Genomic DNA, 9,442 nt, shown 5'->3' on the forward strand with positions numbered 1-9,442 from the left:
GTGTTGCTGTGCACTGCCGGAGTGGCACCAGAGGTGATGAGGGTGACTGAGGGCCCCACAGGTGGCCAGCTTGGCCCTTTACCCCATCCCTGACCTCAGGGGATTCTCAGTGCTGTCAGCCAGCAGCCCTGGCTTGGTTGGGGCACCTGACTGTCCTCCTCCTACTGTTCTTTCTTGACTCAGCCTCTCCCACCTGTCCTCTGTCTGTGGTGCTGACCAAGCCAGCAGGGAGCAGATCCCCAGAGGGTGCTGCTGAGCTTTGGGGACTGATTGAGTCTCCTCTGCTGAGGGGGTCCCAGGTGAGTCGCTGCCCCTGGTTCTACATCATCTGCTGTCCTCTTTAGCACCATCCACCCCACCCCAGGCCGGCTCCATGCAGATGCATCCCTGAGTCACCAGTCTCAGGGTCCTCTGTTGTAGGATGGAGATTACTGTACCTGCTGTACACATTCATATTTATTGTATGAAATAAAGTATAGAATCTAAGTAATGAGGATTTTGATTTGCATTTTCCTGATGATTACTGATGTTGAGCAATTGTTACCCATTTTTATATCTTTTTAAAAAGATAAATGTCTATTCAGGTTCTTTGCTTGTTTTTATATCAGGTTATTAGATTTTGGTGAGTTTTCTCTCTTTTTTGCTATTCAGTTGTGTGGGCTTCTTATGTATTTTTATATTAATCCCTTATGAGATATATTGTTAGCGAATATTTTCTCTGAGTTCATAAGCTGCTTTTTAATTTCATTGATTGATTTCTCCTGTGCAGAAGCTTTAGGGTTAGATGTACTCCTACTTGAATTTTTGTTTTTTGTTGCTTGTGCTTTTAATGTTTTATTTAATAAATTATTATCTGAAGCAATGTCAAGGAGCTTTTGCCCTATGTTTTCTTCTAGGAGTTTTACAGTTGCTGGTTAAATAGCAATGGGATATCACCTCCCATCTGTTAGGATGGCTGTTATAAAAAGGACAAGAGATAACAAGTGTTGGTGATGGTGTGGAGAGAAGGGAACCCTTGTACAATGCTGGTTGGAATGTAAGTTAGTACAGCCATTTTGGAAAACAGAATGAAGGTTCCTGAGAATCTAAAAATAGAACTACCATATAGCTCAGCAATCCCTCTTATAAATTATATATCAACAAGAAATGAAATCAGCATCTTGTAGAGATATCTGCACTCCCCTCTTCCCCATGCCCCACTGCAGCATCGTTCCCAACAGCCTAAGCCATGGGATGAAGTTACTGTGCATTGATAGACGAGTGGAGAAAAAACTGTGGGGGCAGGGGGTGTGTGTGTGTGTGTGTGTGTGTATAATAGATAATATACTATTTTTCAGCTTTAAAAAGGAGAAGAAACTGCCATTTGTGATAATGAACCTGGAGGATATTAAGCTAAATGAAATAGGGAGAGAGAAAAATACTGCATAATTTCTGTTATATATGAAATGTTTAAAAAGGTTAAATACATAGAGACATGATAGAATGATGACTTGGGGGAGAACAAACACAAGTCAACATTTCAGTTTATAAAATAAATGAATCTGGAGGACTAAAGTACAGTTTAAAAGTAATAGTTACTATTTTATATTATACACTAGTAATTTTTGAACAGGGTAAACTTTAGGTGCTTTGACACCAAAAGGAAACTACATGAGTTCATGCATATGCTAAATTGTTTGACTGTAGTCATCATTGATATGGATACAAATATATATAATTATGGGCTTATTAAATTTAAATCTTATAAATAGGTAAAAAAGAATAAAGTTAATTGGAAAACTGTGTCATTAGACTTGATTTTGCCTAAATGATGAACTGAAACTACCTCCTAAATATTAATATTTGTACATCATATACACTTCATATATTGGAAATATGTTTAAAGAAAAGGAATTATAAATTTTAATAAACACAAAATGACACAGTAAATGCAAAATGGTAGAAAGAGATGAAAATTTGATTAATCAGAGTGGTTAACGCTTAGATATAATTAATGATGTGTTAGGAGCAATTTCAGACCATTTACAAGTAGATTTAATACCAAAGAGTTTATGTGTACATGGAGATTAAATGAAAGAAATATACATTTACAATGATATTAATTGATATTAAAATGATTATGGAAAGAAACTGTCTGGTATAGAAAAAATAAAGAGTATTAAGTAACTATTAGAAAGTTTGAAACTTTATTAGAAAGTTAATCAAGTGGAAAACTGATCAGCATTTTTGAGCACTGATCAAAGGATGGACATAATTTTCTAACACCAAGAAAATCATTTGATATTGCAAGGTTTTAAACCTAAATTAGTGTCTTTAACTTCACAAAGTCAGAAATCCTATAAGCAATGTTTCTTGAACACTGTAAAATGACAATAAAAATTAAAGTGTAACCCACAAGTAAGATGTAGCCACATGCAAATTTCCTTTCAGATTGCTTTGTTATTTTTTGGTTTCAAGTGAATTTTTATTTTAATAGGTTTTTGGGGAACAGGTGGTGTTTGATTACAGGGATAAGTTTTTTGTGGTTATTTCTGAGATGTTGGTGCACCCATCACCTGAGCAGTGTACACTGCACCCAATGGGTAGTCTTTTATTCCTAAGGTTGTTTTAAATGACATCTAGATTAAATAGAACATTAAAACTGAGATTACTTTTACAGCACCAGAGAAATGCTAAGGAGGAAGCTTTGTGACTGAAACCAAAAGACTGAATTTATATATTTATTTCTACTAATTAACATTCTTAATTTTATAGAAAAACAGCAATTCTGCCCACGTGCAGGAGTTATGCATTACAGTGGAGCATGATCACTTCAGATATTTGTCCAAAACATAAAAATTCTTCCAAGTATTAAGAAAATATTTATACTTCACAGATAATGTTAGTGTATAATACATGGGCATTCCGATGTTTTAAATAAGAAAAATTGAAATTTCTCAGGGGATACTGTTCTACATAAAATATTTATGTAAAGATTTTTATTCCTATATGCATGTGGACATTTGATATTTTAGCACAGAATAACATATTCTCAAAGGTCATTTAATGTAGTAAATTAAAAACCTTTGAAATTTACAGGAATTCTAGAACTGCCCAGCAGAGCTGATAGAAAAATATGGGAACTTCCCAAGAGCAGAAGTGAATCAAGAGGCAAATTCACAGGAGTCATGAAAGCGAGAAGTTAGAGCTGCCTGCAGGTACAGCTCTGATTGCAGGACTGATTACACAGACCTCAAGCCTGTGAGGATTGTCCACTCTGTCCCTTGCAATAAACAGAGAAAATTACTAACTGGGGCCATCCCAAATGTGAGATCTCTATAACGTAAGAACAAAGTTGTAAATTATGAAGCACACAAAATAAGCCTCCCAAAAAAGGGAAAGAAGAAATTATATACACATAAACTTCACAGATTGGAAACATATTTAAAAAATTAAGTAACACAAACAGGGAAAGAGAATATCAAAGTAATTTTGAAAGCACATGAAGTTTTAAAGCGGGCACTGGGGGCAGTGGCTCATGCCTGTACTCCCAGCACTTTGCGGGGGCCAAGGCAAGAGTATCACTTGAGGCCATGAGTTTGAGACCAGAGTAGGCAACAAAGCAAAAGCTGTCTCTGCAACAAATAGATATAAAAAGATAAGCCAGGCACGGTGGTGTGTGCCTGTAGTGTCAGCTACTGGGCAGGTGGAGGTGAGAGGGTCTCTTGAGACCAGGAAGTTGAGGTTGCAGTGAGCTATGACCACCACGGAACTCAAGCCTGGGTGACAGATTCTTTCTCAAACACACACACACACTAAACACGCATGTTTCGCAAAGACTCAGATAGAAGTTGAACAACTGAAACTTAAATAAATTTAATATACAGTGTATGGTTTGATGATTAAATTAGACCAAGTTAATAACAGCACGATTAGTGAACTAGAACACTGAAATGAAGAAATAAAACTACTACAGAGAAACAAAATGAGCACAATACAAATATGATGATACATATACAAAGAATAAAATGAGATGAAATCAAACACATTTCACTAGCTTACAAATAACAAAGCATACTAATAACAAATATTTATAAATTTCTGAAACTGAGTATCAGATGGAAACCCTTGAATGCAGAAGTGTATTGTGATTAAAAGTGACCACCAACAAAAAAACACTCAACAGAAATAAAAGTTAAACTGCATAACATCACAAAAAAGAAAAAAATCTTTAAAGCCATGACAGAGAAAAGAAGAGAGAACCAATGAAGGTGAGAGCAAACTCTCCACAGCCTGTGTTCAGCCAAAAAACAGAGAAATAGGTAAGAGTGCTGAGAGAAGTCACTGTTCAACCAATAGTTAGATACTTCACTAACATATTTTGAATAAGTAAGGATACAGTAAACGATTTCCAAAAGTAAAAAAATGAGAAATCTTATTACCAATATGAGCTCATTAAGAATACACTTCAAAAAGAAAAAAAATTAAAATGAAGTTCAAGGAATCAAAATGAAATGCAAGAAACTGCAAACATATTGGGCTATGAAATCATGGTGGACAACGAACTAAGAGATCCATCAAGTCTTTGGCAGCATCAGTTTCCAAATGATTTACATAAAATAACAGTGTTACAGAAACTCTCTACAATGTAGTGAAATAAATTATCAAATCCTCTGATACTTGAATAATTTAACTGATTTTAGAATCTCCTTTTCAGATAATTATTTTCATAAAAAATACACTACTTGTGTCTCATCATTTGCAGAATATCCATTATTCTTTTTTCAAACCTTATTAGCAACAAAGGGCTTACAGTGGCATAGGCACTGGTCACAAGCCTCTGGACACCCAGGACGACTGTATCGTATGTTGATATCAGGATTGAGTAGGATGAGAAGCTCATATCCATCCGGTACATGACCACAAAGAAACTCACCAACAGCAAGATGGTCTTGGCGGCCCTTTTTTCTGGAGAGACTCTTGGGGAGAGTCTGGTGCTGTTAAGGTGTGGGGATCACCTCTGATCCCTGCACAAGAGAGTCACCATGTACGCAGTTGAGAGAAGAATAATTCCCACAAAGGAGACATCTCTGGATAATGACAGGGTAAGAAAAATAAGGTTCCTGATAATGTACTTCCTTGGGGAAATGAGGCAGTATTTATTGAGCATCAGAAAACTGGTGTGAGTCGTTTTGGAAGAAACCACAGTGTAGAAGATCACGTAATTACTGCAGGACAAACTGAAGGACCACAAGAAGACAAGAATGTGTGAAATGTGATTTGTGAGTTTATGTTTAAACCTCACCAACCAGGAGGTGCTAGGGCTGATGGTGATGGCCTGGAGCATGCTCAGGAGGCAGGCGTGCAGACGGAGAGGCCCCACATCACCCTGCTCAGGTAGGAAAGCATCTTACACTTGAAGTCATTTTGAAAATGAAGGGACTCAAAAAGATCTAGAGACACCAAGAACACAATGGTGAACAACATCATGATGTGGACAATGGCCAAGTGACTGGTGGTCAGGTCAGGGGGCTTAGGATCCAGAAGGAGCTTCATGGTACCCAGAGAAAAGGAGGAGAATGTTGGCTGAGACTCCAGTAACAACTTGGGCAAAGAAGGCACTTTTGAATGATAACAAAAGTGGAAACTGTGTTCATTTTAATGACAAAGAGGAAATATTTTATGTACCTGAAAAAAATCAACCAATAAAACTTCCATCATCAATGTTACTTACTTCAGATTCAAAATTATCTCCATCATTTTAAATCCATCCATTTATTTTGATTAATGTTGATTATCACATATAAATTCTTAAACCTACAGCCCTGATCATTATATGATAAACCAAATTATTAATATAGTTGATCGAACACCCACACCTGCACAGTCACACCTGTAGAGGGCGCACGTTATCTGTGCACCTATAGTACCAAGGACACACCTTTTTAGTAAGCTTTTAGTTTTCACTTTTTGCATTCCTTCATTTAGTTTTCACCACCCAGAACTGTGACATGTATATAAAAATGAATCATGGGGGTTTGTAGAACTGAACTGAAGTAGATTTTGTGCTAATGGAAAAAGCAATAACCTGACGTATTTTGGGAAAAAATAATAATGCATTGAGTGGCTGTCATACCACATCAGTCTGACACCATGCTGAACATCACATTCATGCATGATGTTTCATGTATACTATAAAAATTATATAGCACATACAAAGCAGAAAGGTGTTATTTTCAGATAGTTTGTGGTAGTAAAAAAAAAAAAACTTTCCCTATTAACAATTACTATAACAGGATTAAACAATTTTATTATGGTCATCTACTAAAATCTTCTTAATGTGAAGTATATTAAAAACCTTGGGAGTGCGCCTGGTCTGCCCCGCCGTGGGGCCGCGCGGGGACGCTCGCAGGTGGACGCGTGGACCGAGCCCGGGTGCCCATGGCCCGGGCCGCGATGGCCCGCGGAGCCGCATGCCTCCCGCTGCAGCCAGCGCGCAGCACAGAGCGGCTGCTGCGCGCCTTCCTGCAGAGCCTGCGCACGCTGTTCGACATCCTGGACTACCCGCGGCGCGGCTGCGGGCACCATGGGCGATATCCAGTCCCGCTGGCAGGGCGCCGCCGGGCGGGAGCTGCCCCGCGGGGTACTGGAGGGCCTGCGCGAAGGTGGCCCCGACCAGCGGCTACCTGACCTTACAGCGCTTCTTGGCCGGCCTGCGTACCGCGCTGCTGAGCGCCGACGGCGATCCCGGGGACCCCAGGCACGCCCCGGCCCGGCCCGGCCAGGCCCGGGGACCAGCCGCCGCAGCCGGCGCAGCGCCTGATTGTTCACGCCGGCCGACGAGCCGCGGACGGTCCTGGAGAGGAAGCGCCTGCCCCTGGGCGTGCGCGCTTCTCTGGCCGGTCCCAGTGGCGCAGGCCCGCAGCCTGGAGCAGTTGTGTGCCCCCGCCGAGGCGGCGCCCTGCCCGGCTGAAACAGAGCGGTCCCAGAGCGCGGCGCTGGAACGGAGCCCGAGCGCTGACGCAGGTGCAGCGGCCTGCAGGACCCTGGAGGCAGACTCAGGGGATGCCTCGAGCATCCCCAGTGCCCGAGGGGAACGTCGGAGGCACCATCACCAGCGGCATGCTCTGAGGCCTGCTGAAGTAGATGAAGGAGCTGGAGCAGGAGAAGGAGGTGCTGCAGGGTTTGGAGATGATGGCGCGGGGCCGCGATTGGTACCAGCAGCAGCTCCAACGAGTGCAGGAGCGCCGGTGCCGCCTGGGCCAGAGCAGAGCCAGCGCCGACTTTGGGGCCATGGGGAGCCCCCGCCTCACTGAGGCGGCTACTGTCCAAGGTACAGGAGGTGGCCGGGTGCCTGGGAGAGCTGCTGGCTGCAGCCTGTGCCAGCCAGGCCGTACCCAAGTCCTCCTCCGGGCCGCCTGCTCTACCCTGACGTACACCTCGTCCCCGGGCTGTGAGCAGCAGACCGTTCTCATGCTGAAGTAGAAGAACCGACTCCTCACCCAGGAGGTGACCGAGAAGAGTGGGTACATCACGCAGCTGGAGCAGAAGTCGGCACTCATTAAGCAGCTGTTTGAGGCCAGCATCCTGAACCGGCAAGGCGGGGGGCCTCTGGACCCCACCTTCATCTTGCCAGTGTGGGCTGAGCAGGCCCGACAAGGCCAGCCTGGCACTCTGCCCTTTGGGGCAGGCGCTCTGTCGCACCCAACCTCTCTGGCTGGAGACCCTCGGCAGGCCCAGGCAGGCCCGGAATGGGCGTCTTCCTGCACCCCTTGCCATCCAGGCTCCCCAGGCCTGTCCCCGGCTGGCCCCTACACCGAGTCCTTGACTCGGTTTTGGCTTCCGGTGCTAACATGGACTGAGGCTTTCTTGAGTCCGCATAGTCCGCAGCTACTACTGCCGCTGTCAGTGGACAGTGGAGGACCCCTCCACCAGTTACCAGATCTCTGGTCGCCCCAGTTTCCAGGGGCGCTGCCCTGGGTCCCATCTCCAGTGAAAGGCTCTGCTCACGCCACGCTGCACTTCTGGAAATGGCCAGCAGAGGGACGCTAGGGTCACTGTTGCAAGCGCTGAGACCGCGCCCCAGACCTGGGGGTTCCAAGGGCAACTTACCCCCCCCCTCAACCAGGGCACCAGGAGAAGGTGCCTGTCGCTCGGATGGGAGCAAATGGAGGGGATGGGGAAGGCCTGTAAGCGGGGGTTGCCTGCCTGGCAGCGGAGCCCCAGGGTTGGCGGTCGGACTTCAGGTCCCGACCAAGCCTGAGAGACTCTGGCTGCAGCGGATCGGGGAGCCAAGTGGACTAGAGCTTGGCCAGCGTGTGCCTCCCGCAGACCCCGCGGTGATGGTCTTCCTCATCCTGGCCAGGACGCTGCCCCACATTGAGTCCCACAGAACAACCTGTGAGCCTGGCTCCCCAGAGGCCCTTGTCCCCAGGAGGGAGATCGGCCTGGGCCCCCAGACAGTTTCCAGGCACATCGTAGGGAGAGTCTGTCACCCCCCACTCAGGATTCCCAAGGTCTGGGGTCCTGCTCATCCCCCTTTCCTCCCACGCCCAGCCTGAACCCAGGTTTCATCCAGGGGAGGCCACTTCCCTCAGCCAAGGAAAAGGAGAACCCCCAGGGTACAGGAGGAGGCTGGGGCAGGTCACCTTGGGTGTCACTCCCTATCCCCGTGCCCAGGCCCACTCCCGCTGGTGTTGGGGTACGCACTGGTGGGGGCCCCATGCTCAGCCCAGCCTGGAGGGTCCCAGTGCCACCAGAGCCAGGGGCACGGCAACATCACGGACGGTTTCTGCAGCCCAGGGCCCCCGATGCAGGGTCAGTGTGTGTGTAGGGGGGGGTACAGGGTCCCCGATGCGTGGTCAGTGTGTGTGGGACGCAGGGCCCCCGATGAAGGGTCAGTGTGTGTGAGGCGCAGGATCCCCTCATGCCCAGGGCACTTGGTGCACTGTCCCACAAGGCACCCCTGTCTCAGAGGAGGGGTCCTGGCAGGCAGCACAGCAACTCCCTTCCGGAACCCAGCTCCACGCTAACCTGCCCACAGGAACCCCACAGAGCCACATTCCCTGCTGCACCCGGGCTGCAGGGGTGTTCTAGGACAGGCCCAAGACAGCCCAGCGTGCAGCTGTCCTCCTACCCTGAGGATGGGAGTGGGCTTTCCAGAGACATAAGGATGCCAGGCCTGGACCTCCTGGGCGGGAAAGGCAGCAGGTCCTGAAGGCCTGTGCCCCACAGCCCCAGCACCGGGTGGACTGCAGTGCAGTGGGTGGGCCAGCGGCAGCCGGGGAGAAGGCCCCCCATCAGCAGGCTGGGGTCTGCCCACCAGGGCCTCCCCACGTCTGCCTTTGAGGGTGCCTGCCATGCCCTGGGGGATCCTGGCCTCTTTACAGGACTGGAAGCAGAAGACAGAATAGTGTCTGTCCTGGGGTAACTTCATCAAGAGACCGCCCATGTAGAGCTGGAC

At 46.5% G+C, this 9,442-nt stretch overlaps 1 pseudogene; it reads left to right on the forward strand.

Annotated features, from left to right (window-relative positions):
- The first annotated feature begins 6,435 nt into the window (after window positions 1-6,435).
- Window positions 6,436-8,031, forward strand: LOC104673654 (annotated as a pseudogene).
- The last annotated feature ends 1,411 nt before the right edge of the window (window positions 8,032-9,442 follow it).

The sequence above is a fragment of the Rhinopithecus roxellana genome, chromosome 6 (assembly GCF_007565055.1).
Source record: "Rhinopithecus roxellana isolate Shanxi Qingling chromosome 6, ASM756505v1, whole genome shotgun sequence".
In the NCBI taxonomy this organism is placed as follows: Eukaryota; Metazoa; Chordata; class Mammalia; order Primates; family Cercopithecidae; genus Rhinopithecus; species Rhinopithecus roxellana.